The 27,415-nt window shown below is 41.4% G+C and overlaps 1 protein-coding gene and 1 long non-coding RNA gene across 2 annotated transcripts in view; both read left to right on the top strand.

Annotated features, from left to right (window-relative positions):
- The first annotated feature begins 1,664 nt into the window (after positions 1 to 1,664).
- On the top strand, positions 1,665 to 13,408 carry LOC116699686 (uncharacterized). The gene is made up of 3 exons (XR_004334485.1): positions 1,665 to 1,720; positions 2,749 to 2,751; positions 13,397 to 13,408. It is a non-coding gene; the product is annotated as an uncharacterized LOC116699686 (long non-coding RNA).
- Positions 13,409 to 15,315: 1,907 nt separating this feature from the next.
- fam110b (family with sequence similarity 110 member B) overlaps positions 15,316 to 27,415 on the top strand; it is a 37,984-nt gene continuing 25,884 nt past the window's right edge. The window contains 1 exon segment of the mRNA XM_032532345.1: positions 15,316 to 15,454. The gene's annotated coding sequence lies outside the window, so the exon portion shown is untranslated.

Below are 27,415 nucleotides of genomic sequence, written 5' to 3'. Positions count from 1 at the left end.
GAGCGTACTGTCTCATAAGCTGATATAGCTAATAGCTGACCCTCCCAGTCATTCATGTTTTCTCATGCATTCCCCTCATGCTTCTGACTCACACACTGAAGAACTGAATACTCAGATTTTGTTGGATTGCAGCAGATGTGTGGACATTTACACATGCACTTCTTAAGGGCAATCCACACGGAAACACTTTTTGGTGTATACACACATGTTTGGAATCCTGTTAATGCACGGCCTGAAAACGCACTTTTTTGAAACCTGGTCCCAGGGTGAAAGAATTCAAAAACTCCGCCCTTGCGTCTTTGTTTGGACGGCGAAGCCTCATAATCGCATATCGATGATGTCATCACCACACCCTTCGACCTGTGGCCTTCGACCTCTTATTCCGCAAATTATTAAAGTCTCATGACAACAACAATGGCGGACTACATGCGTGTGTTTATGCTGGAGAAGATATTGAACCTATTAGGGTTACTAGGGCAAAATATACTGTCTTTTTGTATACAGCATGCAAACTTTATGCACATGCTCTGCCTCTTCTTCTCGTTTCTTGGTGAATTTCTGTAGCAGAAGCAGCACCACCTATAAGCCTGGAATATGAAGTAGCGCGTTGACTCATTTACAAATGGATCTGTTTGGACGCAAATATTCTTGAAACGATGCCAGGGAAGACGGAGGAAAAAAAGATGGTTTTGGTACGTGTGGATGTGGCCTCAGTCACAGCCCTGCGGGATTTGCTGTAATCTTGTACCCATTAATGGCTGTCAGCTGCAGCTGGAACATCTGCATCCCTGCTGAACTGTCGTTTTATTAGCCCACAAGTATGAAATAAATCCACTGATGGGAGTTCAAGTTTAAAGCAAAGCCCCAAATGTTATACAGTTCATCAGCCGTGGCATTTTTATTACTTAACCCAGATCATAGAGTGCATAGGAAGCAGCCAACGTGTTTTATGTATTATGTGTGGAAACATTTAGGATTTGACACCAAATATATAACATAAATGTGCATGAAAGCCGCTGTGTGTTGCCTCAGTAAGGTTAGCTTGTCATTTAGTGCGGCATCAGAGTCATCGTGTATAAATGGATCTCCAAAGGTAGACACATGGACTAAATGAAGATTTCCTCTGGTATTCTCTCTGGTCTTTAATTTTGACCTGGTATTTATACAGACGATATTTGTATGGAAAATTGTCTTCTGACAATGAGCTGTAAGAGTCACACTCACTTGTTATCCGCCAATAAAGACAGGAAAGGAGCACAAAAACCACAAATAGTGAAAAAAAGTGACTGCCTCAAATGTTCAACATTGTCTTTTGCACCAAATTGTAACTATTTTTAATCTTTGAGACTTTAGTTGTCTGTAGTTAATTTTGACATCTTAACAAGCCCTTTTTTTATCTGTTATGTGAACAAAATGGGCAACCATCCTAAATTGTTGTGATAGGAGTTTGAATTGTATTGATGACAGTCCCACCCACGGGAGTCTGTTAGTCTGAAACCACTACATGCATTCATTGTAAAGTAAAACAGTGATGTCATTATTTTGTCATCTTAATTGCCCAAACTGAATAGTATTAGTATGTACAGTACATCTATTGATAAATAGTATTTAAATGTATGTTTATTGTTCACATATCACATGACCTTTGATTATGTGATGAAAGCAGATGAGGGTCATGGGTCACTGCAATCAAATACACCTAAGGAAGGCCAAATGTTGTGTCTTATTTGCATTATTAAAGTATATTTTCCGGAGCATTAAATCTGTAGTTTGTAGTTTCTGTCGCCCCCCCCATGAGAAATTCTAAGTAATAAAAACAACACTGTTAGCACGTCCACATGATACAAGCCTTCTGTGACTGTGCAAAGCCCAAAAAGTACGCACTAAAGCTTAAAGCTGTTGTGCGGACTAACTTTTTTTGAAAGTGAATAAATGGAACCATGTCAGTACTACAACAGGATCAGGCTACATGGGTTGTGTTTGAGTTCCTTTGAAATCAATCTCCTTTGTTCAAACTTGATTATTCGGGAAAGCAGCAGTCAGAGAATAACACAGGCCTCCAGGCTAATCAAACTTATTTGGAAGAGAAAACAAAAGTAAATGGGGAAAATGATTATGTCAACATAATAATATCAGTTGACCCACTTTCTGCTTCAACTCTGACCCATACGTACTGGAACCTGAACCCAAACTTTCCTCTGTACCTGTAACTGCCCTCCTGCCCTCCTCTACCTTCTCCTGCAACGTTTCTGTCAACCTTTGGGTTCTCAGGTACTTTCTGTAAGCCTTTGTATCTTCCTTTCACTTTTATTAAATCCATGAACTGTTCCTGTCTGCCTCGTTGTCTGCATTTGGGTTCTTCTCCTTACACCCCGCGGCAAACTGAAGGATGGAGAATAGTCCAGGCTTATTTTACCGGAGATGACCCTTGGCCACAAATGTGACCATGTTTTTCTAAACGTGGAAAAAAACCTCTTCTGTTCTGTTCTACTCTTTTGCCCCGTTGAGCGTGTTAGATTGTAACCTCTGCTTTTAGTCCAAAAGGGGAGAGAGAGGGAGGGAGCGTAATAAGAAACCATCTCATGTCAGCATCGCGTAAACATGACCTCAGTCAATCCTGGACTGCCAAAACCTATATATTCACAGAAACAAAGCACTTTGTGAAGCTGTGCGTCTTCAAACATGCTCCCAGATGAAGAGAAACTCACGGCTAGAGGAAGAGTCATTAGGTAATAAAGCTGAAACGAGGCTGTTATTGTTTTCAAAAAGTTGACGTTTGAGATATTTACCGTACCTGACGACAGCACGTTCACGAAGCTTCATTTGACAAGGCTAAACCCCTCATTGAATTCAGGGTGTGAAGCCAAAGAACTCAATGCTGTCCTAGCCTTTCCACTGTTAGCCAGTTATTACTTTACATTTAGCTGACGCTTTTATCCAAAGCAGCTTACAATTGCTATATGTGTCAGAGGTCGCACGCCGACACACTGTGCCGTTAGTGGGAGTCAAACCCAGGTCTCCCACGCCAAAGGCATGTGTCATATCCACTGGACCATCACCAGTCAGTTTTGGAGTTGATTTTAAGATTCCCATGATTACCTTTCAAGCACTTGATGATTTAGCTCTCATCTAGTGCTGAGTTGCTGCTCCCCTATGAACCAGAGACCCAGAGATCCTGGAGAGATCACTGATGGGCGACCCTCATTTTCAGTGTCGTCGAGTCAGATTACAAAGACAAATACAGAACAACAACACAGAAAGTACAATCCTAAGAAAGATAGAAAGACAACAAAACATTCCGAACTGGAAAATGATATGATAAATAAATTAGGATAACAAGGGTGCAAGAGAACAGTTACAAGTAGACGTTTGCAGGTTTAAAACCACATTTCTGAATTGTCCAAGAGGCTCAATTGGGTTGATTTTAAGAAAGTGCTGTAGTTTGTTCCAGGAGTTGGGTGCACTAAAACTAAAAGCAGTTTGTCCAAGTTCAGACCGAGCTCGTAGAACATGAAGCAAAAGCCAGTCAGCAGAGCGAGTCTGATAATGTCTAAGTAACAGAGAAGCTCTGGAAGGTACTGTGCTAGTTTTCCAATTAGATACTTGCATATAAAATACACTGATGTGTACCATGGACATGACTGGTTATAAATCTCAAAGAGTGATAGACTGAGTCCAGAGATTTAAGAGTTGAGAGATGATGCATGTCTATAAATCACCAGAACATGAACATGTTCCGTACTTTAGTGAGAACAACAACCTTGCAAATAAAATTAAACAGTAATCCTACTCAGATTTTCTGCCACACCAGTAGAATGCATGTAAGTTACTGTAAGAGCACAGCTTCATTTGTTGGCCTCATATGCAGAATATGAGACAATGGGTCCAACAGAGCCAATACTAAATTGGCTGCCCTCTATTGACCAGCTGTTATACTCATTTATCTAATGGGCATATGCATTTGTAGCCCGCCCAAGCTTCTCTATCCTGAATAATGATGATAATAAGCTTAACAATGTAGATAAAGAGGGTATGCCCTGATTTTTGCAAGAGGTGGACACCTATAATCAATTCAAAATAGGGTTCAATGTTTGTGTAAGGAACCTTACTTCTCACAGTTAAGGCCAAACACCTAAACTACCAAATTGCTCAGCTTCCACCCTTACAGTCTGCTGCATCTGTGGATCCGTTTTTAAATCAGATAAAGACATGCCTGTCTAGACAGGCGTTTGGTTGACCGGTATGCACCTTGTCTGCACTTTCAGTATTATTGTGTAATACGATTGTGTATCATGTTCTTGTTATGTATTGTGAATTTTTGTGTTAGGCCCCTATAAAGCTTATGTCTGTGAAAAGCGCTTTACAAATACATTTAACTAACACTAACTTATATTTAAAGGAGCATACCGGCAGGTGATACATCACAGCAAAAAAGAGTGTTATAATGTAAATGTAAATGTAGATTATATGGCATGTAAGGCAAGGCAAGGCAGCTTTATTGGCATAGCACATTTCAGCAACAGGGCAATTCAGAGTGCTTTACACAAAATCAGTTAAACAGATAAAACACAAGTATCCTCAAAAAAATCATATCATAAAACAGATAGAACACAAGTGTCTTAAGCTGTATGTATAGATTTTAAAGAGCATTCTTCAACAAGCAGATCTCTTTGCACCCCCTTAAATGTCCCGCCCTGCTTTGCAAAGAATGTTCTGCATGACCTAGCAGCTGATTGGTCCGTGGGGCCAATGTAATATGATGAAAGGGGCCCCACCAGAGGTGTGGATAACAACATTATGGGGTCTTTATGAACCTCAACTTTACACAAATGGGGGAGGGGGGGCCCTTAGACTCAGAGCTTTTATGGCTGTTATTTTTTACTTGCTCTTTTGGAATTCTCCCCACAGAGTTGAAGCATACTCAGCCTCTACAATCCTCTCTGCCAGCATATGTATTTGGCTCCTAAATTGTTTTGATTTGATAAGACAAGGACATAAAAGCTCCTTTAGCTGAGGTCTGAGCTGTTGGTTCCAAGATGGATCTGACACTGGTTTGCCAAAAACTGCAGTACTTTTTCTCAGAATTCTATCATCGTAATTTTTTTAAACAAACTAGTTTACAGCTACAGCTTTGGAGCTAAATCCTTTTCTCTATTTTGTTCTCCAGCCACAACAATAATGTCACTTGATTCGGACACAGTTCGACAAATGAGCTTTTTATTTCTTCTCAGATTGTTTCTTTTTAAGATTTTTCAGAGGCCGTAAGCTGTATCAGTGTGCAGTATGTTCCTGAGAAATACTTCCTTCCTATTAGAAATCTTGTAGCCCCTCAGGTTTATCATAACACACTGGTTGGGAAACACTAAATGAAAGACACCCGTCTCTAAATTAAATTCATCATGAGATGCAAACCTCCAATGGAAAAATTGATTTTTAACAAATGAACACATTATGCACATCTGCTTTCTGTGTATGTACATATAAATGATGAATGTAAAGTTTTGACATTGTATTTGTTGTTACACATCTGTAAGTGCTGTTCTCCAAATCAATCTCACTTTACAATATTAATAATGGTTTCACTGTTTTGAATGAAGACATTAGAGGAGCATACATCAGCTGTTGGCCTTGGTCTTCCTTCCTGATGAATCTCTGCACATCAGAGGACAAAAAAAACAGAACAAGACAAAAAAGAAATCCAATAGTAACTCACTCCCAAGGCAGTCAGGATGTTGTGAAAGCTCTTCTTGTCTAAACAACGCTCCAGTCCCACTCCAACTTCAACACAAGAATAACATGATGTCTCTCTGAAAAATGTGTGTGAGCAGGGTGCATCCAGACTATGTTACACTTACGTAAAAAACACTCCTCAGTGTTTAGAGCCCTATTTGTGCAGATCGCACTGTGACATGACGTGGTGGTGTGTACATTACCATCTCACTGCAAAACACCAAAGTTTTAGTTAGAGCTATTTTCTCATTACTGTTGAAACTCGGGGCCGATATCAAACTTCTGAGACTAATATTTATGAGTAGTTTAAAGAGCATACAAATCATTTAACACAGATTAAAGCCTGGAAGAGTCAACTCGTCATACTACCATTCAGAAAAACGGAATGAGGCTCATTTCCATCTGCATTTGTTAGAAAAAAAAAAGAAAAACTGTCTTAACAGGCCTTTAGACAAGGGTCTGGCTAGTTTTTTTTTTTTTTTTGTAACAAACAAGTTTGTGTGTGTGTGTGTGTGTGTGTGTGGACTGAAAAAGGAGGATACATGATCAAGCTTAGCAATTTGACAGCTTTGTGGTAAATATTTCTGATGCAGTAAAATGTGTCCTCGTTAAGACAGATTGGTGCATAAAACATCACCAAAACTAATTATTTGAACCTCATAAATTAATACAAAATGAAGAAAAAACTGCAAATATGTCCACTTTTTGAAAGAAGAACCCCCTTTCCGCTAGGCTGGCCATGATATGTGTAAAAAAAAAAAAAAAAAAACACGGATACACAGGTTCTTAATAGCTCAGGTTAGCGATGTATCAGAGAAACACCTTCCTGACCAAAATCTAATCTTCACTGTACTACATACATACAAAGCAGAATATACCAGACTTAAGGTGAATTAATCACATGCAGCAAAGGGACAGAATCTGCCATTTCATATTTTTAAATGGATTGCATATAGTGCTGTTCTAGTCTTAACAACTACTGAAAGAGCTTTCACATAGCACAGTACATAGAGCAAAGGAACCATTCACTATTCACACACATTACACTGTGGCCGAGGCTGCCGTACAAGGTGCCACCTGCTCATCAGATAAACATTCATACACATTTACACTCGGGGTGTAAACTCAGGGTTCAGTGTCTTGCTCAAGGACACTTCGACATGGGACTGCAGGGCCAGGGATCGAACCATCAACCGCTCCACCTCTGAGCCACAGCCGCCCCAGTTCTATCAGCAGCGTGTCAGACTGTTTCTCTGTGTTTGCTACACCCTTGTGGCTGCTCATTGAATTTGTATGTGAATCATACAGTTATATGATCAGATGAACTCAAGTTGCTCAGTTGCCTAAGACAGTTCCCCGCGTCCCAACCCACTTGGTTTGCTCCAACGAACGCATTGTGATGTTTTGTTTTTCTATGATCTTGTTCCATTGTTTTACTTTTCCCAGCACTGTGTGACTGTGTGTTGTTTCAGAGACGGTTTAGAACCGACACGCCCCAACTCAGAGTCGTTTCCTGTATCTGCGTCACGTTGGGTAACGTCATGGCCACGCCTCTGTGGGAGACCGTCGGCCGGTCTGAGTGTGTTGATTTCCACACACTCAGGCCCCACAGTCAACAAAGTAAATATTGTACCCACTTATTACAAGCCATATAGGTCTACAACATTCTGACACCATAATGGCATTTTTCCAACCGAAAAATCAGAAGTTGAGAATCAGAATTGACTTTCTCAGGAACAAACTCTCGTGAGATCTGGCAACACAGATGAGCAAACGTCAACTAACGTTCACGAACGCCCTAACAACAATGTCCATAATACTAAATAAGTCTCATCATAGTTTTATAAATATCTAATATAGCAAAAAAAAGTATTAATAAATTATGCAAACGAGGCCACGCCCATTTAGGAGACAGGAAGTGTGTACCATTTCATCCTATCGGCGCTGCGTGTAATGTAATATGATCTTTAGTTATAGATAATCTTTAGGTGTAACTCTGTACACATCTGGGCCACCTTTTGGTTTCTCGCTTTCTCCCCGGTTGTCAACCAAGCATCACACCTGTTCTTTTTCCTGTTGGTTGTCCTGCTGGTGGTTACTGTCGTGTTTGTCATGGTCTCGCTTTGCCAGACCGTCCTCTACAGCCCTGCGAGGAGGGTCTGGCTAGTCCACACAGCATTCCTGGATGGGAGAAAAACCTGCTCTGGTTTATTGGCATTTCTTTAAGCCAATCACAATCGTCTTGTGCGGCGTACGGAGCAATGGCAACGCTGCAAAACAGCCTCAATGAAGGAACTTGTTTTGGTGGAATATATGTATGTTCACAAGTTGTTTTAGTCGTGCAACAGAAAACTCAGATTGGACAGATAGTCTAGCTAGTCATCTGGATTTACCCTGCAGAGATCTGAGGACCAGGTAACCATAGTCCTCATGAATCCACCGCAGTTTAAAATGCCAACACAAAGAAAGCGGAAGGTGACGGACATCCAGCCAAAATGATGGACATTCTGGGGAATTGCTGGTGGCAATCCCGGAAGTGGAACGTTGTGTATATAGACTATGTTATTTGTTATGTGTTTGTTGTTGTCGTTCTAGTTGTGATGTGACAGCACATCTGCTCAACCAATCACAATTGACAAAACTGCTGCTTACAAAGTACCTTGAACTTGCATTGAGCAGCAGTTTTGTCAATTGTGATTGGTTGAGCAGATGTGCTGTCACATCAAAACTAGAACGACTACAACAAACATATAACATAAAAAAGCTGGAAACCATTTTTTTTTTAACATTTTCCAGCTGCAACAATCAGTATGTTTACTGTATATAAACAACGGATCAAATCATTTTGTGTAATGTGAAAGGTGTCATTGCAGTGAGGATCTATGTAGCTTTTTTAGCCTATTTTAGTGAATTGTTATGATTTGCTCTTTCTCTCTTTGCTCGTTCAGGGAGATTTTTCACCATTTAGCATCAGCTGTTGACCGGCCCCGGTTCAATTCCCGTTGCTGAGTTCAAAAAGGAGATAAAAGGCGGGTGGGCTGTTTTTTCAACAGCGATTGTTTTCTACCACCTGATTTGGTGGGGAGTGCAAGTATCTGTTTCAATGTAGATGTTGTGGTTTGGGGTTTTTGTGTGGGGTTGTTTTCCCATTTGGCTTTCCCTGTGTTTTTGTCTCGGTTTTCTCCCCAGTCTTGTGTTCTTGGTAGTATGGTTTCCTGTCTTGTCTAGTCTTGTCTAGCTTTACTTTTGCCTGTCTGATTGTCCAGCCCTGCCCTAATGTGATTCACCTGATGTCTCACCTGTTCCCCGTTACCTTATTACCTCTTGTATTTAACCCCAGTGTTCCCTTTGTCTTACACCAGATCCTTATGTGGTGTTGTGGTGTTTATGTTCCTGCCAGTCTCAAGTGTTTTGTCCGTGAGTTGTCGCTGTTCCCCTGTGATACCTTTTCCCTTGCTTTTCCTTTTGCTGCTCCTTTGTTTTTGTGTCTCCAGACCCCCAGACCTGTGTTGGACCTTTTTGTTTTTCCCTGAGGTTCCCGGATGTGGCCAGCGCCTCTAGCCCTTGGGGCTTTTTTGTAGAACTGAACTGTGTTAAAATAAACGACTGTGCTCCTGCTCCTGCCTGCTGTCTCTTTGCTGCATTTGGGTCCTGTCCTCACCTCCCCTTAACCGTGGAACCTCGATATGGTAAACCCAGAGCGAAGCCCATAAAAGGCCTACACACGTACTCAAAGTACTACTATTTCTATCAGACTCATGTTTAAATATCAGTGGAGTGTGTGGTTCGGATGATGAAATAACAGACACTTTCTAGAAAAGCCAGTAAGGTCAATGCTGCTTAATGAGTTGTTCCATTTCAGCTTCAGTCAGGCTTACAGCCTCTCGCTCTCTCTTTTTTTTCCTCAAACACACACATACATAGTAACCCTGTGTGCCTTCTTCGATCGGGTAAGTGTGCCAGCGCCCCTTGGTTTCCATGGCTACCATAAAACCCTGCCACCACATTAATCTTGAGCTATATCCCCCGGCAACACGCAAGAAACATTTGTGGAGGAGCAGTCAAGATGCATGAGCCATCTCTGTCTCTAAAAACACACACACACACACACACACACACACACACACACACACACACACACACACACACAGAGAGATAAGAAAAATCATACCAGTCCATACAGTGAAACAGCTTTGATCCATTTTTGATTCATCTTGTCGTTATACGTAATCTCACCACTCAAATCCAATTGCCTGTAATATTAAAACAACTCGGGATATAAATGCTAAAATAGGGGTCTTGCTTTCTATTTCAAATTTAAAACCATCACCGACACACCGGTGGTCCGACCTACAGATCTGTAATTTAAAATTGAATTCACCATGACCACAGAGGTCTGAAACACTTTGTAGCAACCTAGCCCGTATTTTTCAAGATATTTCAGTCTGAACCCCAGACCACCATCAGGTAAAAATCAAACAAAAAACAACACTGGTACCACGTGTAGCTGTAAACGTTTCAAACTAAGGCCATTATTTTGTTGTGTGCTTCTTTTAAACACCTAGAGCCCAAATGGGCGCCCCATCTCTGTCCAGTAGTGTGTTTTCAGCTTGTTGCGCTGTCTAAAGTGTCAAAAAACTCAATTACAAAAGCAACCTTAAAGCAGGAGTTATAATGTATACTGGATCTGTACCCACATCGAGATGCTGGCTTATTCTTGGTGAATACATTTTCAGGTCGTTGTCCTTCTATGTAGAATGGTGTTATGCCTTTCTTAAATAACTGATTTTACAACACTTCTGCTGTTTTGTGTGGTGTTGCTACGTATGGGGGCAACACCGTGGAGTTAAACATAAAGTTGTCAGTATTTTGTCAGTAGAGATTGTTATTGTGTCTGTCAGAGAGCTGTCAAGATGTAATAAAAGCTGAAATGATTGAACAGCCAATGACCTATAACCGAGACCAGTCATATCTGTAATGGAAATGATCACTGCTCCTGTTCCCTGGATTCATTGACCGAGGACCAGCTTCAGTCATCCGTGAGATTCCATTAGCACAAACTGAGCTCCCTGAATATATGTACGAGCAAGTCATTTGATATGAATTAATGTATATCTTTTAAATCTATAAGATGTCCTATTGTTGCTTTTGTTTTCTTGAATTTAGAGCTGAGTTTGAGATCTGCAGATTTAGATTTTGGTCCTGATGCTATAGTACGTAGCTAAAAAGACAGGCCAGGTAGAGCCTTAAACAGCCAGAGGGATCCGTCACCACCAGGCAACCAAATAGTGTTATTAACATTACTGAAGCCAAAGTTACAACTTGAGGTGGTTAATTGTTAAGTTGATTGGCCCTTGAACAGAGCACAGCATCTTATCAATAAGGACAAGGATAGAAATTGAGGGGCAGCAGGTTCAGGGAGTGGATGACAAGAATCCAACCCTAACTTAACATCAGGACCAACTCGGCAGAGACCACCAGGAGACCACCAGGAACATCCCAGTGGGACCCCTTTACAAGTCTTCAAGTCCCAAACAGTCAGCACTTAGGCCTATACCACAAACCATCTTAACACCTTAAGATCTCTGCTGGTGCTGTACACCCTAAAGACAGGACCCCTCCTGAGAGAGGAGTGGAGTGATCTATGACATCATAATGACGTCACGTGTGACAGCTAGGGGGAACATTATGTCAGTGACTCTGGACAAGAAGCTGAATGAACAGCAGAAACAGACAACGTCAGCTGTCTGTGTCAGTATCTCTGTCCCTGCCTCTTCCCCAGGCCCCTGCGTTGCCATTATCCATCCATCCACCAGATGTCCTCAGACCCTCCTACCTGTTCCAAGTCCCCTGCCATGTCTCTCAGTTCCAGCTGCTCACCTGTTTCAACTTCCCCTCACCAGGCGTGCAGTATAACCAGCCCATTTCCACTCATTCCGAGCCAGACTGTCAATCACTCCTAAACCTTTGCTTACCAGCCACCATAGGGGTGTCACAATTGATATTTTAAATCGATTTTCAAAATCAAAAGCAGGATGCCCTCAGTAATCTTTTCTCTCTCCACCCCCGTCTACCTGCGCACGTCCAAAGAGAAAAAAACAGACACAGCGTAGCTCACCAGCTGGTAGCATGCAGCTAAAGACACAGGGTTATGGTGCTGATATTATGCTCATTGTCAGGTTCATAGTTGTATTTAGAGGTTATGTAAAAATAGGTTTACACGGTTTAACTTTAATTCAATTCAATTCAATTCAATTTTATTTATAGTATCAATTCATAACAAGAGTTATCTCAAGACACTATACAGATAGACCTCACTCCTTTAAAAAACAAAACAAAAAAAACAACCCTCTTTTCACCCTGTGTGTCAAGCTCTCTGTTTTAGCTGCAGAGGGATGCATCACTAGAGCGCAGGTGTTTGAACCTTTCATGCCAGGGGCCGCATGGTGAAAAAAAAATATATACAAATATTATATCACAATGAGATGTGGTTGAAAGCCCTGAAAAAAATTGATTGAATTTTGAATTAGTTATTTTGACCAACTGCTATCTCTTTATAAACTGCACCTTATTAGAGTGGTAATTGTATTTTGGTGTATACTTTATGGTTATGCTCAGTGGTTCCCAATGTGGGGTCAGGGGTCTGGGGGTCCCCAGGGGTCCCCGGCAAAAAAGGAAAAAAACTTGTTTTCACTGTAATTCCATCCACAAGTAACATAAGACATAATGTATGACTGTTTTGGGCATGGGTTTCATACAACATCTAAAAGCAAAAATATTACCAGATCGGAGACCCTGGGACGAGTGGGTCCCTGGTCTAATTTGTGTCAGTTTAGGGGTCCTTGATATGAGAAGTTTGGGAACCACTCCTTTAGCTTGTTGTGTTAAAATAGACTACTTAGTGGTGCACTACATTCCTAATGCCATGCAGTGTTTTTCAGTCTCATTCACAATAATGGGAATAATAATAATAAAGCAAACAGGAGAATGACTAGCTGGGACAGTGTTTTGGTTTCTACACAGATGATATGCACAGCAGTCGACACTGAGGACAGGAGAAGGGAAAGAAACTATCAAATTCTGCTCTGGGCCGAAAAAGGCTCGGGCTGGCTTGTCTTTTGTCCCTTGCACGTCATGTGGGAAGCCTGTAGGATTATATCAGAGCAGGATCCTGTGTCTGTAGCATGCGATACGGCAAAGTTTTATGATAAATAAGTAGTCCCCTGCCCCCTTGTCCTGACGTAGCCTGGCCTGTAGTAGCAGCAGTGTCTGTCTGGAGATACATCCACCTCGGCCTCTCATGCTTTTACACTTTGTTTCCAAAACAACCATCCACACGGCCTGGTTTTCTGTGAGAGCCTATGATGACAAGGATGTTGTCTCTTTAGCCTGATTTTTCACCGTTGCTAGGTAACAGTGTGGGGGTTTGCCCACATGACAACATAGCGCCTCAGAAGCTTTGTAAGGGTGTGTATGGGTGTGTGTGTGTGTGTGTGTGTGTCGTGGCAGGGAAACAGCACTGTCTTTCAGTGAAGCAGGCACACACTTACGGACTCTCAACGTGTTTCCTCCTCTCCGTCTGTGGAAACCACCCCGGCCAGTTTGGGTGTTTGAGATTTTTAGGGGTTTTATTTTTAGGAGTTATTGAGTTGCTTTTTTCTTTGAGGAAACATAGAGTTATGGCCTACAACAAATAGCCCTATATTTAAGCCAGATTTATTATTGCAGGTACAGGGGAAAGTTGAGCATTGTTGTGCAGTTGAAAGAACCAAATGGAACCTTGCCATAACATTGATTGGGTTTTGCTAACCAGGCCAAAAAAATGGTCAGTTTCAGATCTCAGAGAATCAAACCGCCCCAGAGCTGTCCCACGACCGAGCCAGCACACGTCTGAGTGGTAGCTTGCCGTGTTCTTGTTTCGTGCATCCATTTCCAACAAGAAAGTACAAACTTGCTGTGTTTAAGCGCTCTTGATCAGAAGAGATTCATATTTTTCACCACATTACATATCAAATCACCCAGCTGGGCCTGTTTCCCGGCCTCTCCTCCAGACCGCCTATCTTTACTGCAGACCTGGGATACTGTTCCATTCTGCTTGCCTCTCATCGGTTTCACCTCCACGCAACTGAAATTTCTAGAAGGTCTGCATTACAAACTGCTGGTGGAGTTTGAAAGATGCAGGCGTGTACCAGACAGGGAGGGCTAACGAGCTGCGTCATGCACTGTTGAATTGGATGGAGCTTTTTTTTCCATAGCTTGACCTATATTGGGGACTAAAAATTGGAATATCTTGGCCTCTTCTGAATCAATTTGGAACAATCTGCCCTCTTACAAGTCCAACAATGTTTTTGTGTGAAATACTACACATGGATTTTAATGGACTTTAATTGGAGGCTTGCGCAAACCATGAAAAACAACCCCAGAAGAAAAAATTTAATATAATTTTAATAACACATTTATTTCGTGGTCCTCTTCACGCCCAAAACATGACATGAAAATACAAATACAGCCAAAAGGTATGCTCTTGATTCAAAATGTGAAACAAAAAAAAATTAAAATAAAGCCTTTGTTTATTTGGTGTTTTCACAGCCAGTAAACACAATAGGACTCATTTGCTCTCGATTGCTATAACAAATTTGAAGCTGTCAATGTGGTCTGTCGAGCTGTCAAAGACAAGACACGCACTGGCCCTTTAATTGCTGGACCGCTCCATTCATGTTCAAAGGGGAGAACTGACTGACTTCCAATGAGGTGTGCAAGAAATTAATAAAAAAGGGTAATAGGGACATACGATAGGAAATTGATCTGAAAATCTAGACATCAGAGTGTAAATGCTTACAGTCGATGTAAACTGCAGTACGGAGCAGTCAGGCCGAGTCTGTCCCCCGGACAGCTGCATTTATCTGTCTCATTGCAGGGACTGAGCTGCAGCCAGCTGTGTCAAGCTAGCCAGCATTAGTGGAATTATAACCGGACAAGATGCGATTTTAACCTTCAAAACAAAAGCATGAGCTTTTTTGGTAGGCAACCACATACTTTGCAACTCTGCAACTACTGCTACTGTGTGTCAGACGTGCCCATATTTCCATTCACTATACACTATGTAATTATAGTTTGTTGGTTCCTTCCCTTATTTTCACTTGAAGACAAAAAAAATTTAATTTATAAATGTTATTATTTTACTTTGCATACATTTTGGAACCTGTTTGAAAGTTACTTTTTCATTTAGATGCGTGACAGCTTTGTAATTACAGCATATATTTGGACTCTACTGTAACTGTATTCATTAGAGGTGCACACAGTAGACCTACACGTTGTTTTGGGTTCTTCCATTGAAACAACAAACAACTATAAACACTTGTCTGTGTCTTAATTAATTGTATCTGGTTCAAAATGAACATATTATTTCCATTTTTGTTTTACATAGGAAAGAACAAAGGCAGGCTTTGTTAGCAACGTCTTTACAAATTTCCCAAAATAAACGTCGGCGAAGTCATCATAATTCAGATTGAAGTACAGTTTAGTCATAAATCGGCCATTATTGTGAAAGTTGGGACCGGAAGTGCCTTGTTTCATCGCCGTGCAGTCCGACCTGGCCGCTGCTGCTGCTGCTGCTGCTGCTGCTGCTGGCTAGGTACAGGATGCTGTCAGGCCGAGGAGACGCACCAACCTAATGTAGAGAAACCGCAGCAGCATCCTTTGTTTTGTGGAGCTGGAGACCCAGGTAAGGACGCCGTGCTAGCCCAGTTGTGATGCTAACCCGCTGCCTGACACATCTAAAACGACTGAAACGGGATTGAAGCCGTTGACGATACGTAGGAGCCGTTTTTTCTTCCTTCATTTCCAGTCATGTCGAAAGGGGGACTTTTGTTTGGCATGCTGTCATAAAGGCACCAGCTGAGACACATTCATTTCATTTCAGCGTTTGTCTGTTTAGCTGACGAGGTAACGTAGCCTAAGTGTTTTATGGGTAGCGTTGTGTTGTATTAACCGCTGTTGGTGTTTTTGGTGTGGCGTGACAGAGCTAGCTTCCAGCTCAGAAACACAGACACCCCGTGCTTCACATCCATGGTTGGGCTGCTGTATCGGCGGGGGTCTGGCAATGCATTGCAGCACCACCACCACCAGTGCGCGCACGTACGCACGCACGCACGCACGCAGGTGTAGTGTGAACTGCTGGTGTGCACGTGCTATCGGCACTTACTGACTGGTGGGCGATTGCAATTGATTCTGTGTAAGGAATGGATTTTTTTTTATTTTAGTATTTTTTTTTATTTATTTTTTTACAATTGAAGGGGTGTCTGACATATTAAGTGATTTCTTTTTTTTGACTTTTGTCTTCAATTTTTATTTTATCCTGTACTGACCGTTATTTTTCCCAATATAATATCTAATTTTCAAATACCAAAGTTATTTTCTTGTATAGGTAACTTACTTTGTGTGCGCTAGGGTTTCCTAGGAACAAATATCGAAACTATTTCCTGTTTCCCGGGAAAAACGAATTACTTTCTAGCCGTAAGCCTTTAGCCTAGGCCCTACGTAATATATGTATCGCTAAAGTATACATAAGTCAGTTATGGGCCTTTAAGACTAAATGCGGTTTGACATGCACTTGCCGACGGGTAAGCCACATCCACAGCTCGCTTTACCAAGAAGAAAAAACATGTGGCGCGAGCCAATGAAACGTTGGGTCCTATCTTACACCCGACGCGAGTGTCTTCGTTAGTTTGAGACCAACACCGTTGCTAATTTCCCGCCCAGCGCCCACGTCGTTTAAATAGCAAATGCACCTGCACCCTTCATTTTTTACGGGCCCTTTTTTTCCGCCATTAAACTACCGAAATAAAATTTTTACACGCAAATCTGCGGTTGGCGCTTCACGGCGTACGCTTAAGGCCGTTGTATGGTTGTGCGTAGAATCGACGGCGTACCCTCGTAGACCCCTCTGAGTGTACGTCATATCCTGACGTGCACCCTGTCGGTACAGATCCGTCCTGCCTGCACGATCCGTTGTGCGCATGTGCAAGATGTTAGCGCACGCGCAGATGATGATAATGATGTACGAGGATTTACCAGGGATTTACGCCGGGTAGCCTGCTTTCCGTTAACTTCCGCTATCATCTTCTTCTCTCCTACTTATTTTCATTCATTCATTCATTTTACATGCTGTCTCAGCCATAGACATATATATGTCTATGGTCTCAGCTAGTGGTTAGCCGAATTAGCTATTAGCTAAACTAACGTTAGCTTTCCGGTGGAGGCGAACAGACTTTCTTTAACTGTCTATGGGAACAGATCGTGCAGTGTCGTAAGTCCGCGTTCATCATGATGTCATCTGTGCATGTGCGAACATCTTGCACATGCGCAGGACGGATCGTGTACCGACACACCCCTCGAAAAATGTAACTACACGTCGCAGTGATGCACGTCGCTCACCCGTGGCATGGTAGCGTTGCATTTCCCCCCGACTCATTTCCTGGTTCTCCTTGTCCATAAACAACATGAAGTCAAGGAGAGGGTTAACTTTTCCTGCTTCAGATTTCCCACCATGGACAAAAAAAACCCCCAGGGGAGACATTTGTTTCTCTCACTATGACTCGCAAGTCCACAACCATAACACGGCCTTTAGATCGTTCCAACAGGGCCCGATGGGTTTCAGAGCGTTACCACGTTTGGTCGGAACGGTTCCCTTAGAGGGGCTCGCAACTGCTTCAAGCTTTGTTTATACTTGCGCTTGACCCCATTGCGTGGGCCTCCAGAATGGGGGGAGGGACGCAAGAACAAAATAATCTGTCAATAAGAGAGAAGTAGGAAAGAAGAAGATGATAGCGGAAGTTAACGGAGAGCAGGCTGCCCGGCAACAGTAGGAAACCCATCCATTGGAAACAAAGATGCAGCGAAAACATTGCATTGCTGTACTCTAAGTATTAACTCGACTGTCGTTCATTTTTCAAAGTTGTAATCTCCATGTCCCGAACACTCTTTCCATGAGGCTGGTTTTTAGCTTTGACAAAACCATCTCTCATGTCTTTCCCCACACTGCTGCAAAATGCTTCTTCTTTTCCCAATGTGGTGGCTCTCTCTGCCCACATCTTTAAGGCCGTTTGACTCCCTCTGGTCTGGACATGAAGAATCAAACGGATGCAAACCTGCTCGGCCTTTCTTCCCAGCTGACCGGGTTGAAAGAGAAAGCACTTCATTTTCTACAACCCCGGCGACCATAATCCTTCAGGGGGCGTTCAGGGCGTTCAGTGCCAACAAACTATAGATACACACAACCCGTAGCAGAACGTTTGTATAACCATACTGAACAAAACGACATGTAACAGACCATTCGGGGCGATAATACACCCCTACTATTTTGACATAAAAACATATTTTTGTCCAAACTTTTCATGTGCATCACTTTTTCGTGTTGCTTGCTTCTTACATGTTCTAGAAAACATTCATTCACTCTGTAATGCACCTTTCCAGTCAGTGACAACTTTGGGGAGATTATGGAGAGTGCACAGTGGCTATCCAAAACATGTTTTTGCTGAAAATGGCTAGATTCACGTGTGTATGTGTGGGGGGGGCTCCTCCTCCTCCTCCTCCTCCTCCTCCTTCTTCTTCCAAGCTCCTTCCACATTCTGTTTCTTGTGTAGGCCTACATTTTTCTTTTCTGAAAACTACCTATCGCCAGATTTGCAGTATAACAACGTATTTAAACACACAGGCTTACATTCAGGAACATTCAACAACTAAGCACAAAACTAAAATAAGGAAAAATACATGTTGACACAGGCTTCCATACAAGGTAGGCCTCATGATAAAAATTGAGGACCCATCTTATCATATTATGCCTAATATAATAGAGGCCTTACCCGCCTTATTGCATCAGTTAATTGTGCTGTAGTGCTGCATACTTCTAAACAAATGTTCAATGAAATCAGCACAAACCAGTTGACAGACCGTAGGCCTGGAGCTTTTGAAGCCACTGGAGTTTTGGGGCCCCAGGGCAGTTGCCCACTTTGCCCAGTCAGTAATTCTGTCATGGTGCCTGATCAAGAAACATGAACCGAATATTTGATCCAGCATTCGTTAAATATGTTAAATTAAAAAAGAGTGTAAAAGCATAAAGAAGTTCTATTTTATAGCAGGATTTATTTAACCACTTTTCTTTTTTTAAATACATGCCTTTTTACGTATAGCTTAGTTCAGAAAACCTGGTTAAGTTCTTCAAGCTTCTCTTCTCCTCACTCACTCTTTGGCAGTCTCTTAAAAAAAACTTGAATGAAATGAAGTTTTTGAAATCTTTCTGAATCTTTCTGCGCAGTCGATTGCACAACAGCACCATTTCTTCAGTTTTCCATGTTGCATGCCCTCAGATGGGAATGACATTAACTTGCATGCCGCGTCTGATCTGTAGTTGTTTGGTTATTGAGGCCCTTCGACCTAGTTACAGAGTCGAGGAAATGTAATGGAATTTTACATCAGGGCCACAGTGAGAACCTTGACTGCTGACAGTGCACTGCTTGTGTCTGCAGTCTAGATGAGTAATGCTGGATAAATTGAGTATATGCAAACACCAACACTCAGGGTTTTTCCTGGCTCTGACTGGAGCCTCAGCCTAAAGCCCAGGGCTGCAGTCTCCAGGAACATTTGAGAGGGATTTGATCAAATCTATGTAATATTGGAGGGATATCCTGCTATACTCGCTTCACTGTGTCCACACCAATCGCTGCTATTGGCCTTATTCGGACACTTCCAACCGGACACACTCTCCGGTCGTTTTGCGGTACTTTACGTTTCCGATCATCACCAAAAATTTTAACAGAATGGATCTATACCCATCCAACAATCTACCTATGAATTTTCCTATATGTACGTGGACATATACGTGTCTAATTAGTATATGGAAGTGACTTTGATGAGGGAAAGAAGGAAGAACGCTCGGGCGACGCTTGGGCTAAAAAGTTTCTATTTTGACTGTACTAGTAATTAAGGAGCTTTTATTGCATAAGTCAGAGTTGTTGAAGCATGGCATTTCATTGGCAAGGGTGGAAGTAAGATCGGGTAGTTTTGACAGCATTGATGGGACTTTCTTTAACTGTCGATGGAGTCAGCTAATAGCCAGCAACGCCCAGTGTTTACAGCGAGGAGATAGCGGTGTCCTGTTAGGCCAAAGGTAGCGCACGGCTAATTTACTGGTGATAGCGTACTTTTGCCTGCTCTTGTAATGTAAAAGCTAAAGTAAATAGTTAAAACTTTATGAAATTGTTTGAAAAATAAGAAGTTACACATTAGTTTTACACAATTCAATTAACTGAAAACTATATTAGAACATTTATGATCTTATTTAATAGAACGTTAGCCAGTGACGCTATATATATTGACTATGGTTATACTTGACTGGGTGATAATAAACACACAATTCCCCATGTAGCCTACAGGATAGACTTTGTCGGAGTGGTCCACTGAAGTAGATCCCCCCCCCACCACCCAAATGATGTCTTTCTAGAGGTCTTCTGTCTGTGATGAGGCACTTTCGCCTGTTGCTCTTTAAGAAAGTCTGTGCTGCACGTCAGTGTAGGGCTGCACGATACGGAGAAAATCAAATATCGTGATATTCTTGTCCTAATACCTCAATGTCGATATTGTGGCAATATTATAGGGTTGACAACTGGTGCTTGAACAAAATATCTTCATATTGAGATTTAAATAAAAATTTTTGGGTTGAAATGTAATGCAAGGTGGGAAAAGCTAGCAGTGGGGGTTAACACAAAAATGCTTGTTACTAAAAATCCCGCCTTTCAACCAGGAAAAAAACCAACACTTAACCCATTTAAAAATTTTAACCGTTTTTCCAAAAATCTACGAAAAATCTACCCCTATACATATTTTTTTTAAATTGATTTTTGGGCCCAGCCCTACTTCAGTGCCCTACTCCCCTTAAAACCCTCCCCACTCCGAGGCGTTTGGGTACCTCGGGGGGTTTCAAAAAAGGGGAACTGATTCACCCTAGAAACACCCACCCCGGATTTTTTTTGGGCCCAAACCAACGAAATTTTAAGGGTTTAGATTTTTTTGGGTGTGGGGGTGTGTGGTTTTTGTGTGTGTGTGTGTGTGTGTGTGTGGGTTTGTGGTGTGTTGGGGTGTGTTTGGGTTGTGTTTGTTTTGGTTTTGTGGTGTGGGGTGTGTGTGTTTTTTGTGTGTTTTGTGTTTGTGGTTTTGGGGTGCGATAAATGTTTTTTTTGAAAAATTAAAACCTTTTTTTTGTCCCTTTTAAAAAAACTTTGTTTTAGGTAATATCCCCTTTCCCCAAAATTAGCTAATTTGTTTTTTTCCCTCCCAAAAAGGGTTCCGGTTGATTTGAGCCCCCAAAACATTGACGGTACAAGGGTAGGAAATTGCCCCGTCAATAAAAATCTGTGGGGGGGGGGGGGGTTCTCCCAGTGGCCCCCCAACCATTTTTAAGTTTTTAAAACCCTTTTCCCTTTTTGGGCCAAACCAAAAAAAAGGCGTATGTTCTCGTCATTCTGTTCGCCCCAAAATCGCTGAATTTGGGCCCCCAAAAGGGTTTCCCTTTAATTCCCCTTTCCTTGAGATTAATTAATCCCAAATGCTGCAAATAGTCATTTTTTTAGCAAGGAAAAGCCCCCCCCCCCCCCGGTCAGTTTTTCGAAGCCCGGGCCCTACGTTACATCATTCCCAGAAACCTCTGCCCCCTTGTGAAATCCGGCTTTTACCTTCCATTCCATGATTTAAAAAGTGTTTTTTTTACCAACCCTTCTGAGGTACATAGGAAATAAAAAAAGTTTAAAACCGGTGTGATTTTATCAAATCGGCAAACCCGGGCTTTTGCATTAGACCCTTTTTGAAAATGAAAAGGGTCCCTCCACCCCCCAACCTGGCAATGGCGCCCAAGCGCAAAATTTCCAGTATCTTATTTCTGTATTTTGGTTTTTTTTTTTTTTTTTTTTTGGGTTCCAGTCTTAGCAACAGCGGAAACCCCTTTTTACATTTGGCCATTTCCCTTTGAAATTTGCTTAGCAAAAAATTTCTTTCCCTTTTAAAAACCTTTATAGCGAAAACGCTTGGGGAGTCGGTAAATAACTCAAAAACCTTTATCTAGTGGAAACATGGACTAATCATGTCTTGTTTTTTTCCACCAAAAACAGGTTTTCCAAACCCCAACCCTCGGGGAGGGGTTCGGGCCTGGACCCTTCCACAAGCGGTGTTCCAACGGGGATCACTAAAAGGCCCGAGTTCAGCGGATTGCCCTTTCCGTTAAAGGGTGGGTAATAAGTTCATAAGGTCATTTTTTTCAGTGACATCGGCTGTACAGTGGGGGGTACTGAGGCTGCGGGAGAGGATCCGTTTTTTTGCCCTTCGACATATCTCCCATCGTTTATGAAAGTCCCGCCCCTCCCCGTTTTTCCTGGAGGTTGGATTTCGGGGGAAAAGGGTTTTTTAAAAAAGTCTTCTAACAAAGTGAACTTTTGCTTAGCTGGTCCAAGTTTCCATGGCGGGTCTGATTTGCGGGGAACTCAGAGGGAAAGGACTATGGTATCAATGTTTTTTGGGAGCACATTTTTGGTTTCTTCCAGCTGCTTCCCCCCCAGACTTTTTGTATCACCGGCCTCTGTTTTTAAATCGAGTTACAAATATACGAAAAAAACTACAAAATTTCTAAAACCATACCTTCAAACCCAAAAGGGCGCGGAAAATTTACGGGGGGTTCTTTTAAAAAACCCTTTGTTTTACTATTATAAAATTAAAACCTGAAATCGTTTTTTGGGGCCAAAAAAAACCGTATTATTGTATTTTTTTTATTTTTTTACAAGATACAGAACAAAACCCCTCACCCTTACCTCCTGAAATAAGTTCACTTAAAAGCCGAAAAGTTTAAAAGCGGTGATGATGTTTCTATCTTTCATTTTTTCAAAAATTTGCATGAAAACCTGAAGAAAATTGTGCCCAGGGTTCCATTTTTTTATATAGAAACAAAATTTCAAAAAACCCTTTTCCTTGCGCTTTCCGTAAAAATCTGGTCTGACTGGACTCTGATGTTTTTTCCAAAACCCAACATTCCCACCAAGAGGGAAGAAGGGGGGTGTGGATTTTTAACCCCATAATTAATTTTGGTAAAGATAAAGTTCTTCCCATCAAAAGTCTTCGTATCACCTACCATGGATCCTAGGGCCCGCTCGTTTGGGGAAAATAGATCCCGCCTTTGTTTTTTCTTTTTTTCCTTTTTTTTTTTTTTTTTTTCTTGTTTAGTTGATTGGATTTTCCCGCACAAAATTTTTTGATCATAAAAAAAAAAAAAAAAAAATTGTCAGTACCAAACATTTGTTTTGGCACCTACAGCACATTGCCCATCACCACAAGCCTGTAAACATAGAGGCGTCCCTGAAGAGAAGGGAGAGCACTGCAGCGCTCAGAGCACTTTAACACCGTTTATACAGTAATGTTTAAAACTCACAGAACAAAGTACTAGCGTTTGGGATGCAGCGGCTCGTAAAATTAAATGAGAGTCAAAGTCATTTAAAAATATATATCTATATACTGTATATATAGAGGTGTGTGTGTGTGTGTGTGTGTTGTGTGTGTGTGTGTGTGTGTGTGTGTGTGGTGTGTGTGTGTGTGTGTGTGTGTGTGTGTGTGTGTGTGTGTGTGTGTGTGTGTGTGTGTGTGTGTTGTGTGTGTGTGTGTGTGTGTGTGTGTGTGTGTGTGTGTGTGTGTGTGTGTGTGAGAACTAGAAACATATGGCTTCTTCAGTACTGGAATCATAAAGTAATCTCATAATACATTACATTTGCAGATCCTTAAAAGTATATTATATATATGTGTGTGTATGTACACTCACCGGCCACTTTATTAGGTACCCCATGCTAGTAACGGGTTGGACCCCCTTTTGCCTTCAGAACTGCCTCAATTCTTCGTGGCATAGATTCAACAAGGTGCTGGAAGCATTCCTCAGGAGTTTGGTCCATATTGACATGATGGCATCACACAGTTGCCGCAGATTTGTCGGCTGCACATCCATGATGCGAATCTCCCGTTCCACCACATCCCAAAGATGCTCTATTGATTGAGATCTGGTGACTGTGGAGGCCATTTGAGTACAGCGAACTCATTGTCATGTTCAAGAAACCAGTCTGTGATGATTCCAGCTTTATGACATGGCGCATTATCCTGCTGAAAGTAGCCATCAGAAGTTGGGTACATTATGGTCATAAAGGGATGGACATGGTCAGCAACAATACTCAGGTAGGCTGTGGCGTTGCAACGATGCTCAATTGGTACCAAGGGGCCCAAAGAGTGCCAAGAAAATATTCCCCACACCATGAACCCACCACCACCAGCCTGAACCGTTGATACAAGGCAGGATGGATCCATGCTTTCATGTTGTAGACGCCAAATTCTGACCCTACCATCCGACTGTCGCAGCAGAAATCGAGACTCATCAGACCAGGCAACGTTTTTCCAATCTTCTATTGTCCAATTTCGATGAGCTTGTGCAAATTGTAGTCTCAGTTTCCTGTTCTTAGCTGAAAGGAGTGGCACCCGATGTGGTCTTCTGCTGCTGTAGCCCATCTGCCTCAAAGTTCGACGTACTGTGCGTTCAGAGATGCTCTTCTGCCCACCTTGGTTGTAACGGGTGGTTATTTGAGTCACTGTTGCCCTTCTATCAGCTCGAACCAGTCTGGCCATTCTCCTCTGACCTCTGGCATCAACAAGGCATTTCCGCCCACAGAACTGCCGCTCACTGGATGTTTTTTCTTTTTCGGACCATTCTCTGTAAACCCTAGAGATGGTTGTGCGTGAAAATCCCAGTAGATTAGCAGTTTCTGAAATACTCAGACCAGCCCTTCTAGCACCAACAATCATGCCACGTTCAAAGTCACTCAAATCACCTTTCTTCCCCATACTGATGCTCGGTTTGAACTGCAGGAGATTCTCTTGACCATGTCTACATGCCTAAATGCACTGAGTTGCCGCCATGTGATTGGCTGCTTAGAAATTAAGTGTTAACGAGCAGTTGGACATGTGTACCTAATAAAGTGGCCGGTGAGTGTATGTGTATGTATATATGTATGTATATGTATAATTACTAATTATTTATTTTTAAGTTTATCCCTCATGAAACATTTTGTAACGTTTTACAATTTTAAAAAAGAAATGTTATTTTACATTATTTTGGACCGTTCTTATTACTACTGTACGTGGGTCTAACATGTTAGAAGCTAGAGCAGATAATAACACTCGAAAGGCTTAAAGACAAAACTTGCTAAAGAAGTCCACTGGGAACTACAATCATTAGATCTGAGAAAGGTTATTTATTTAGTTCTGATGCTCACGTTGATTTTAAATTCATTTGTCTTGGGTGGTGCCAAAGAACGGCTTGGGTGCCAAGCCTTATAATGGTAGGTAAAACTCGGTTATCTCTTGACGTATTAGATCGTTGTGGGCATTTTTACAAATTAATGAGCAAGACTTTTTGCGTTAAGTACTTTTTTAAGCTATTTCGATTGCTGCATTATGGTGGTTCTTTGATCTATAAACATTCTGATGAGTATCATGATATAATATAAAATGACGTATACCATTGTTACGTTCTTTTTTTATTCTGGTCACCCATTCCTCATGAGAAGTTTGTCAACTACCCACTGGAACTAGGAAATATTTTACAATCTGATATTTTATTTTTTATTTAAATCTAAGGCGACTTTTGTCTTGACACTGACATCAGTACATAGCATGATTTGTTGTGTAGAATAGTATAGAATACTGGGTACCGGTCTGTGGTGGGACAGTATGCGTGTCCGTGTGTGTGTTTTAGTCCGATTAGTGTGCAGTAGCTACTGCTCTATATTTCCACTGACTCCGGTCCCCCCCCTACCCCCCCCCCCCCCCCCCACCCCCCTTCTCTCTGTCTGCCTCATTAGTATTATCCACCTCCGATGAGTGCAAGTTTAATTAATGACATTTTCGCTGGACACTTAATCAGCACTACACTGATTTTTAGAAATGAAAATTTAAACAATTTTCAAATCGGCAGCAGATAATTATTACATTTGAAATTCTTCTAAAATTGATGGATGTTGAAATTATTTATTTGTGACAGTGCACATTAATCTTAATTGTTGAATATGTGTTAATACATTCTCCACTTTGTATGTTTTATCTTCCTTTTCTGAATATTTGTTCTTGTGCTCTATCTTATTTGTTATTTGTGTGTGTGGTTGTGTGGTGTGGTGTGGTGTTGTGTTGTGTGGTGTTGTGTGGTGTTGTGTGTTGTGTGGTGTTGTTGTGTTGTGGCCACTAAATCCACAGAGGTCAACAGGCTCACTGTCTATCTGTGGCACACAAAACCCGGCATGGATTAACGTGTGTTGCCTTTGATCTTGTTAACAGTACTTCTGTCCCACTGACCCCGAAGCAAACCTCAGGACTAAACAACACATATCACAAAACCTTATTACGTTATTTACATTTATTGCAAATTAGAAACATATAGTGGCAATCCTAGTCTTTGCTAATGTTTCGACACGCTTTCTCATTCATGTGAATGGGGAAAGCGTGTCCAATCTTTTGACTGGTACTGTAAATCAGTATAGCCCTAACTTTAAAGCCTAATTAAAGATCCAACCTGATACATCCAGTCTTGTGCCGATGCTCCGGCATGTTTTTAGAAAACCGTTACTGTATATGTTTTAGACAACTAACAAACACCAAGAATCAGTCTCTGATTTTGCACCATGCGTCGCGTTGAGTATGAAAAAGTTAAAGACAATTCAACTCTCAGTTTCACGGGATTGCGCCCGCTGGTCACCGCGCCTGTCAGATTGCCCATCCCCCCCTACCGCCTCTCATTGAGAATGAATTATTAGGCATGTTAATGGTTCCACGTCTGAAAAAATCTTTTAGGCTGTGTTCAAAGTGAGCCATCCAGTAATAATTATTGTCATTATCGGGATGATTGTTACCATTATTTTTTTTGATTTGATAATTTTGTCTCTACAATGTCTGAAAATAATGACAAATGACCGTCATAGTTTTCCAGAACATAACGTCATTAGTTAAGCTTCTTGTCCAACCAACAGTCCAAAAACCCCAAAAGATGAATTTAACAACAACATACAACAGAGAAAAGCAGCTGGAACCAGAGATTGATTTTTTTTATTATTTTTTTTTTTACTTAGAAGAGGAATTGATTATTATTATTATTATTATTATTATTAGGGATATTAGGGATATTATCAATACAGCATAGTATTGCACTTTTTTCCGTGGCAGTGCTGTTTTGATACCGACGCCAAGTATCAAGTTCATTGGAACTTTATCAGGATGCATAGTATCCTGGATCCATGAAATAACTGGCCTTTAATAATAAAAATGGTTCTGTCTGTATAGGAATTTAACATTGGGGTTTGTATACTTATGCCCCCTGTATTTTAAGGAAGAACATTTATTTATTTACAATACATTACTCATTCACAAAGAAAATTGGTATCCTTAAAAGGTTGGATTTTCTTCATTTTTTTAATTAAGGCATTAAGATCAATTTCCAAAAGATGTTTTTGATTCCTCTTTTCAATCAACTTTAATAATAATAATAATAATAATAATGTACTTAGTATAATGTATTTAGCATAGCTGTGTAAACTTTCTCAAGCCACTGTACATGAAAGCGCAC

This window comes from Etheostoma spectabile, chromosome 12 (genome assembly GCF_008692095.1).
Source record: "Etheostoma spectabile isolate EspeVRDwgs_2016 chromosome 12, UIUC_Espe_1.0, whole genome shotgun sequence".
NCBI classification, from domain to species: Eukaryota; Metazoa; Chordata; class Actinopteri; order Perciformes; family Percidae; genus Etheostoma; species Etheostoma spectabile.
The sequence above is the reverse complement of the archived record's forward strand: the minus strand, read 5'-3'. Positions and strand labels throughout refer to the sequence as shown.